The sequence below is a fragment of the Euphorbia lathyris genome, chromosome 2, assembly GCF_963576675.1.
Source record: "Euphorbia lathyris chromosome 2, ddEupLath1.1, whole genome shotgun sequence".
In the NCBI taxonomy this organism is placed as follows: domain Eukaryota; kingdom Viridiplantae; phylum Streptophyta; class Magnoliopsida; order Malpighiales; family Euphorbiaceae; genus Euphorbia; species Euphorbia lathyris.
The window spans coordinates 5,463,294-5,472,190 of NC_088911.1; positions in this window are offsets into that span (position 1 = coordinate 5,463,294).

An 8,897-nucleotide genomic window follows, 5' to 3' on the forward strand; every position below is an offset into this window, starting at 1 on the left:
TTTGACTACTGTTCATTCGGATCATTCCGCGTTGCTTCTCGAGTTTAAAGCTTGTATTAAGTGCGCTGATGTCAAACGATTCCGGTTTGAAAATTTTTGGTTGTTGGAGGAGGGTTGTAGTGAAGTGGTCCGGAACGCTTGGTCTGGCAATGAGGCGGATTGTTTATCTGCTAAAATATCAAGATGCACGGGTGCATTGAAACAATGGAGTGGGAACTTGGAATCCAATTTTACTAGGATTCTTGTTGGATTACGTGGAGAACTGAACCGACTGAGGAGTTTAACCGATGTGTATAGTGTTGAATTGTTCAAAACGGTCACGAATAAATACAATAGTATTCTTCAGAAGCAGTCTGAGTTTGGGAGTCAACGTGCAAAATTGTTCTGGATGAGGGATGGTGACTCTAATAGTAAGTACTTTCATGTCCATGCATCTGCGAGAAAACGCAATAATTCAATTATGGCTTTAAAGAACTCTAATGGACAGTGGAAGGGATGGGGTGATGGGTTGGAAGAACTATTGGAAAGGTATTTTAAGGAGATATTTACGAGCTCTGGAAGTGTGGCTGATTCAGTATTGGCTCGGGTTAAAAATCGAATTTCAGAGGAATGTCTGGAGGTTCTATCGGCACCATTTGACAAGGATGACGTTAAAGAGGCTTGCTTTGCTATGCACCCTGACAAGAGCCCGGGACCGGATGGTCTTAACCCGACATTTTATCAGCACTTCTGGAGCATTGTGGGTTCAGACGTCACTATGTCTTGCCTTAATATTCTGAATTCATCAGTTATCCCGACCAATTTAAATGATACACATATTGTGTTAATCCCGAAGAAAAAAGATGTTGAGGCTGTTACTGATCTAAGGACGATTTCTCTTTGTAACGTGCTGTTTAAAATTGTGTCTAAGATGCTTGCGCACCGTCTAAAACGGGTCCTACCATCGATAATCTCGGAATCCCAAAGTGCATTTCTACCGGGGCGCTTAATCACCGACAACATTATTATTGAGTAAGAAGCGATCCACAAATTGAAAGGCCTGCGTAAAGGGAAACACGGTTTAGCGGCTCTTAAGCTGGATATGAGTAAGGCATACGACAGGGTCGAATGGGGCTTTCTTCGATCTATGCTTCAGGTCTTGGGATTTCCTGGGAAGTGGGTGGAATGGATTATGTTGGGTGTAACTACTGTCAAATATACTATTACACATGGTAGTAGGGAGATTGGTTCGATTATTCCAACTCGTGGACTTAGACAGGGAGATCCTTTGTCTCCCTTTCTCTTTTTAATTGTGGCTGAAGGCCTATCGGTTTTACTTGATGCAGAAGAGAATGTCGGTCGCCTGCATGGATGTATGATTGCACGGTCAGCTCCACGAGTCTTCCACTTATTTTTTTGCCGACGACTGTATGATGTTTTTTAGAGCTAATGTTGCTGAAGCGGCAATTGTGCAAGGGTGCCTTAAGACTTATGAATTGGCTTCGGGTCAACAAGTGAATTTTTAGAAGTTTGCTATTATGTTTAGCCGGAACACGAGCATTGTTTCGAGGAACCAAGTGATTGAGGTCCTTGGAGTTAAGGAAGTCAACGATCACGGCATCTATTTAGGAGCTCCGATCGTGATGGGTAGAAGCAAAACTCAAATGTTCGGTTATCTCAAAGATAGGATCAGAAGCAGAATTGAGAATTGGAAAGAGAAGTTTTTGTCTAGAGCCGGGAAAGAGGTTTTGATAAAGGCGGTTATCCAATCCATTCCTACTTTTATTATGAGTGTATTTTACTTACCAGATCAGTTCTGTTCGGATATTAATAGCATGTCGAGTAGGTTTTGGTGGAAAAGCTCAAACAGTTCGAGTCGGGGAATCTACTGGATCAGTTGGCAGCAGCTATGTAAACCAAAAGGGGTTGGGGGAATGGGGTTTAGAGATTTAAGATGTTTTAATTTAGCTCTTTTGGCTAAACAAGGTTGGAGGATCCTTCTAAACCCGTCTTCCCTTGTGGCTCGCACTCTTAAAGCAAGATACTTTTCATCAAGAAATTTTTTGGAGGCTGAAGTTGGTCACAACCCGTCATATATTTGGCGAAGTATTCTTCATGGGAGGGAACTGCTGGTTAAGGGTTTGCAGAAAAAAATTGGCAACAACGCTGATACATCAATTTGGTTGGATCCATGGCTTTCGGACCCGGAGAATCCTTTACCGGTAAGCATTCCTGACCTTACAGTGGGGGATGGCAAGGTTCAATCCTTACTTGACAATGAGGGACGATGGAAGAAAGATTTACTGGAGGTTGTGTTCGCTCATCGCGATCGACAATTAATTGGGTCCATTCCAAAAAGGAATTGGTCGGTTAGAGATAAATGGTTTTGGTATTGGGAGAAAAATGGTATCTACTCGGTTCGTAGTGGATATAGGACTGCTATCTTACCCATTGCGGATACTAATCGGTCAGTCTCAGTTAACTGGAATGCGGTTTGGAATCTGAACGTTGCGCCTAAAGTGAAAAATTTTGTGTGGAGATTTTTATCTAAATGCCTTCCTACTATGTCAAATCTAGAATGGAGACACAGTAATTTGGCTAATTTCTACCCGGTCTGTAAATTTCCAAATGAGGATGAATCACATGCTTTCGTAAGGTGTGGATATGTGTCAGTTGTGTGGGAATGTTTCTTCGGGGACCGACGGATGAATCTGATACAATCCGTTATTGAGTGGTTTGCTTCGATTTTAATTGCTAAATCTGAACCAAGGTTGGAAGAAATTACCTATATGTTGTGGGCTTTATGAAAAAATAGAAACTTGGCCATATGGCAAGGGGATTTCCAACAGGCTGATGTTCTGGTAAGAGAGACAAAAATTGATTTTGAATTGTGGAATTCGTCGAGCAGGTCTAGGAAGGTATGTAGGGGGCTGGTTAATCGCTTGGCAATTCATTGGCAAAAACCGATGGGGAACACGCTGGCGTGTAATGTGGATGTCGGTATCTTCAAGGAGAGCGGGTACTGTTCATATGGTTTCTTACTGCGAAACTCGGATGGTCGGTGTATTTTTGTGGCTCATGATCAACTTGACGGGATGTTTGTGTTGGAATTTAGTGTCCTAAATACAATTGTTTTGGATATTAATATTAATGAATAAATTGTTTATTTGGTCATTTGTTTAATCAGATATATAGCATTAATATGTAACTATATATAAAGGCACAAATCTTTCGCAAATGAAGTAATCCTAAGTTTATTCAAGTAGTTATAAAGTGTTCATACAAGCATGAAGTGAGACTATACTTTATAATAGACTGATAGACTTAAAGTAAACCCAAGTCAAGTAATATGTTATAGGGATTGGCATATTACTGTTGAGACTTGCATGTAACAGTGTTTTCTGTCGAGACAGAAAGCTGATCTCACAAGCTTTAGATATTCTGATATCTAGACAGTTACATGGATCTAATGAAGGAGTTCATTAGGATTGGGACCCGACTTGAGATAACAGAATGGAATGATTTATCTAATGTGTCAACTGTTCATCTCATCGGTATTAGTAGGTATAACTAATCCTCAGACTCAAACATTCATTAATTAGTAATTCTGGATTGCAGAGTCTGATACTTTAATTCTGTGCGAGCACGATCCAATAGGTGAGAGCCTAGGGTGTGTGAGAGCAGGGTTGGGTATCATGCGAAGTAATTACAGAATGGTTAATGTCAGATTGAGCATTCGTCACTCCTGATAAATGAGAGATATATCCAAAGGGCCGCTTGTGGTGAATTGACTGAAATTCTTGCAAGGTGATACAGTTAAGAGTAGAAATAAACATTTCACTTAACTTATCTTTCAGAGTGAATTCAACCTGTACAAGTAAAACCAGACTCTTTGTTATATGTAACCTTGACACGTTCCATGGTTATAAGGAATTGACCAAAAGGATATAGTTGATGAAGGATCGTATTATACTGTACCTAATATAAAAAGGTTAATGTCAGTTATCAACCTGACTTCTTAATTGCTCTGGGGGAATATCATAGGTTCTGCTAGTAACAGCTCTCGACGGTATTCCGTTATATATATGTTGGAATTAATCGTGATGAATAATTTCAAATGATATATACGGCTAGTGGCAATAAAGAACCTAATGGGTCGCATATGGGACTTGGAATCGGAGGACGAAAATGTAATTAGTGGGACATACACATATGAGCCGAAATTTACATTAATTTAGGGATAAATTAATTTGATTAATAATCACAATTTGATTATGGTTATCAATTAAATTAAAAGATTATCTGATAATATTAATTAGAAGTTTTATGTAATTAAAACTCTATTTAATTATCCCTAACATTAATTAATTATTAATTTGATTAATAATAATTATCTAGATATAATTAGTTATTATTTAGATAATAGTAAAGTGTTTATTTAATTATCTAATTAGGAATCCTATTCCGAATAAGATTCCAATTGTTTAATTACCTAACACAACTGGGATTAGGGTTAAGAAAAATCTATAAATAGACTCCCCTAACCCCTAAATTTCGACACACATAAAATAGAAGAGGAGGAATCGTTCCGTCTTTCGTCTCGGCTAATTTACTTTATTTCTTACTCCCTCTTTGATCTCGTATCGATTTCTGTTAGAGGCAATCATTGCGATTGCTATTCATTGAAGGTTGATCACTGATTATCTTTTGTTTTGTGTTGAATCAAACGTTCGTGGTTCACGAGTTGATAATAACAAGTTGTGGGCACTTCGTTTGCAACGGTAGATAGTTCATCAGTAAAGGTATTACTATCTATCCCTCTTTATATGAAATAACAATTAACAGATCTTGGAAAAGGGAAATAGATAAAATAGATAAAAAATTTATTATTCCGCTATGCCTAGGCTTGTCTATTTTCCTACAGTTTGAACCTGTTATGGCTGAGGCGGTGGCTATTCGGGAAGTATTATCTTGGTTGAAGGCAGGGAACTACCAAGACGTGGACGTCCGATCAGACTGTTTATCGGTTGTTCAATCTATTAACGAGTCCGTGTTTCAACTATCTTACATAGGGGATGTGATTGCTGATTGTATTTCCTTATTACGAGACCTTCTTGATGTCTCTATTTCTTTTGTTGGACGTGCAACGAATTCTGCAGCTCATCGTCTTGCTCGAGCTGTAGGATCCGAGTCTGTCCGTGGAGAGTGGGATGACCCTCCTCCGTTCTTATTCGATGTAATTTCTGTTGATAATTTTTAATATAGCTTTTTTGATTCAAAAAAAATAAAAAAAATATATCTCAAAAAGGTATGCTCCTAAAATTTTGAGCAATATCAATTTTATATTTATTGTATAAAAATAGTCTAAAATGGATGTTAGTATTATTTAGGTGGTAAATGGAATAATAGTTACCTCCGTAATAATAATGGGTCAGATCCATCTAAAGACATAAAGTATTAGGATTAGATTTATCCTAATCCTTAAGCTATAAATAGACACCTTAAGCCACCTAAGGGAATGTTTGGTTACTCCATTTTGTCTTTCGGTTTGTCTTTTCACTTTAAAATTGAGAATTTTAGGTGTTTGGTTAGACATCTTTGTTTTTCTTTTATAGTTGAAAAGTGGTTTTTTTTATAAAAGCAGGGAATCCATGCATTTTGGAAAGCAGTCTTTAAACAGCAACATCAAACAGTAAACAACAACAACAAATAGCAGATAAATCAAACGGGGTCCTAAAACTCTAATATCATAAGCTTCATATTTAGCCTAATAGAGACAAAGTTGTCTCCTTCTTACTCCCTCTCTGCACCACTCTTTATCTCAATCGATCGCTCTGAGTTCATGGACTTATCATTTTCATCTTTCGATTAACCTCGGCATGGGTGATTCATGACCGATAATACGGGATAGTGGTGATCCGTTCTTCATGTGCAATCTTCTTAGCTGGTTCCTACTCTATAAGAGGTAACCCTTAAACCTGTATTTGGATGATTATGCTTCATTAGCATCAAAGCATTTGTTAGTTCTTGATCCGCGAACATGAAGAAACTCGTTGTTTTATTGAATATAATTGAAGAAAAGCAAAAAGCAAAAACCAAAATTAAGAGAAAGTCAAAACCAAAGCTTGAAAGAGAATTTCTAAAGAGCGGAAATATAGAGAGAGATGGAGGAGGAAGGTGTGAGCTTTCCTTCTCGACCACCCATTTATTTATAAGCTAAGGATAAATGGTGGACACCCCTCCCCTTTGTTGGTTAGCTTCCAATGGGATGTGCACAACTCTATTTGTAAAACCGATTTTCAGAAAATTTCTCCAAAAATTGTCTCCCAGACAAGCCTAAATATTTGAATGAAATTTTTTTTACCTCCAAGAGACATTTGTTCCGCTAACAAAATTCAGGTTAGTCGACTAAACTAGCCAGACAAACAAACCCTCTAAGATGAGGTAGAACTCGAATAACTCCTGTAATGAATCCTCTAAGATGGAAAAAATCTCGAACTACGAGGCAAATCCTCTTAGACAATATATCCCTCTAAGATGAAACAAATCTCGAACAACTAAGAGGTGAACCTTCTAAGATAAGGTAAATCTCGAATAGCTCCATCAGTAACCTTTCCAAGAAGATACAAACAACTATGAAAGTGAACAACAAAAATTAAACGACATCAAGCATAATGAGTCATGAAAAGAGTATTCAATGCATGTAAAAATTATGACAATACATCGATCAGGTGAGGACTGGAACTGTCGTGTCTATCCTTCATTCAAATAATTATTTTCATTATTTTTCTAAAACTTTATTGATTCAAAGATAAACACATCAACTATATTAATCAGAATGATTCAAGTCTTCCTAAATACAATAGGATTGCACTTGACGTCGAATGATTAATGAGTCTCGTAGAATCTTTCTCCCCCCATCTAGCATGCGATTAAGTATCTTCAAATCAACATTTCAAGTGTGATAACTTGTGTATACGAATTTGCGGTCCCTATGATGTAAGTTACGTACCCTATAAGGATGAAGTAACAATCGATTCCTAAAGACCTTGTGATCAATGGAAATTTATAGGTCACTGAAAGAATGAGCCTTGGGAAGTTTGTGTTGGTCCCTTATAACGTTACAAGTATAGTTCCAAGGGGGGGGGGTTAGGAACTATTTAAACTTTTTGCCGTTAAGTCTGACTTCTTTTTCTATGAAAGGATTTGGACAGCGCGCTGAGTGAATTAAGACACTAGCTTAGTCAACTGGTGACTAAGTCAGTTTCTTTCGTTGAGTCAAGAGATAGCACTTAGAGTCTATTTCTGAACTCAGATACTCAGTATGCACAACTCAGCGTGACCTCTTTACTGGATCAGTTTTGTTTTAAGCAAGCAATTTATATATTAAGGAGTTTAAGGTTAGAAAGATGTTACTCAGCAGATTTATCCAGGTTCGGCCTCTAAGCCTACGTCCTGTCCCCGGAACATGTTCCGAGCTTTCGAATCCTCTACTGAGCTCTTTAAAGGTAGAGCCTCAAACCTTTTACAACTTAGAAACTGAGTATGACAAGAGTACCTTCCTCTATACCTCTACTCAATCCTAATCTCACGCTGAGTACTATAACCAAGTACTCAGCCTCTCCTTTCTAATCTCTAGAAATGATAAGTGTTTGTCCTAAACAACAATTGCTAAGACACTTTAGACGATTGAATAATCACTCTAGACTTTTACACAAAAGATATGAAATTTAGTGTAAGATTGCTTTGCTTTTTCTTGCAGAACTTTGCGTAGAATTTTGGTCAGCGTAATGGCTTGATCAAGTTCTGTTGTAGAATGAAGCAACTGAAGGGCTCTATTTATAGAGACATCTGAGGCATCGGTCATTTCGAATTTTGAAATAACCGTTGGAGGGAAACAGCTTCCTGTCGTTGTCACCCAGTCTTGCTCAGAGCTCTCGGCCAATCAGATTTGAGTATCTTGTGTCCTCGGTCAGCTTTTGGTCAGCTCGACAGAATGTCTCTCCATTTATGGTATGGTCAACTAGACATCATTCTGTGTCTTCTGAACTTTACCCAAAGTGGAAACACTTTGTCTGGAAGTTGTTCTTGCTCAGCTGCTGTCTTGTACTCTTTGTCGAATCAACTCAGCAGCTTCATTCCGAAGTTGTTGAACGAAGGTCTTCTCGATCCTTCTTCCGCTGAGCTGCGTTTTATACATAACGACAGCGTTTTGACATATGCGGGCCGAGTTGCTTTAAACTGTTTGACTTGGGCTTTTCACTTCCGTATTGGGCCTTGGGCCTTTTAATCTTTGTGTCTTATAAACAATTTAACTCAACATTGAACAAACACATTAGTAGAATAAATCAAAGCATTTAAACTTAGTGTGTTTAGAATATATTTAATTTTACTTAAACAATTTTGTCAAATCAAAATCATGTGGAAAGGTGTTTCAACAAACTCCCCCATTTTGATGTTGGCAAAACTATTCAGCGAGGAACTCAGTGTTGAGCTCCTCCATGATAGTTGACCTATTGTTTCTTAGCAAACTCCCCCGTAAGGGTTGAGTTACTGACTTAGATTTAATTGAGTGAGTCTAAGGTCAGTTTTCAAACATAGGTCAGCTTCATGAAATATATTCTACTTTACTCAGTATTAAGCGGAAGGTATTATCATTCAGAGGGCGCTGAGTAATCTTATTGTTCAATGGGTCTTTAAGACAGTTTTTAATAAGTATGCAAGTTAAAGTCAAATATTTAAACAGCTTAGCATATCAAAACATAATAACATAATACTCAGCATCAAATTAAATAACTCAGATTTGGATAAAGGATGCAAGTATTATAAACTAGAAGTAGTCAGCGTGTACAGCAAAAGATGAGCATAAACATAAAGACTACAAACTTAGTATTAAAACTGAGCTAGCCTATTTCTAT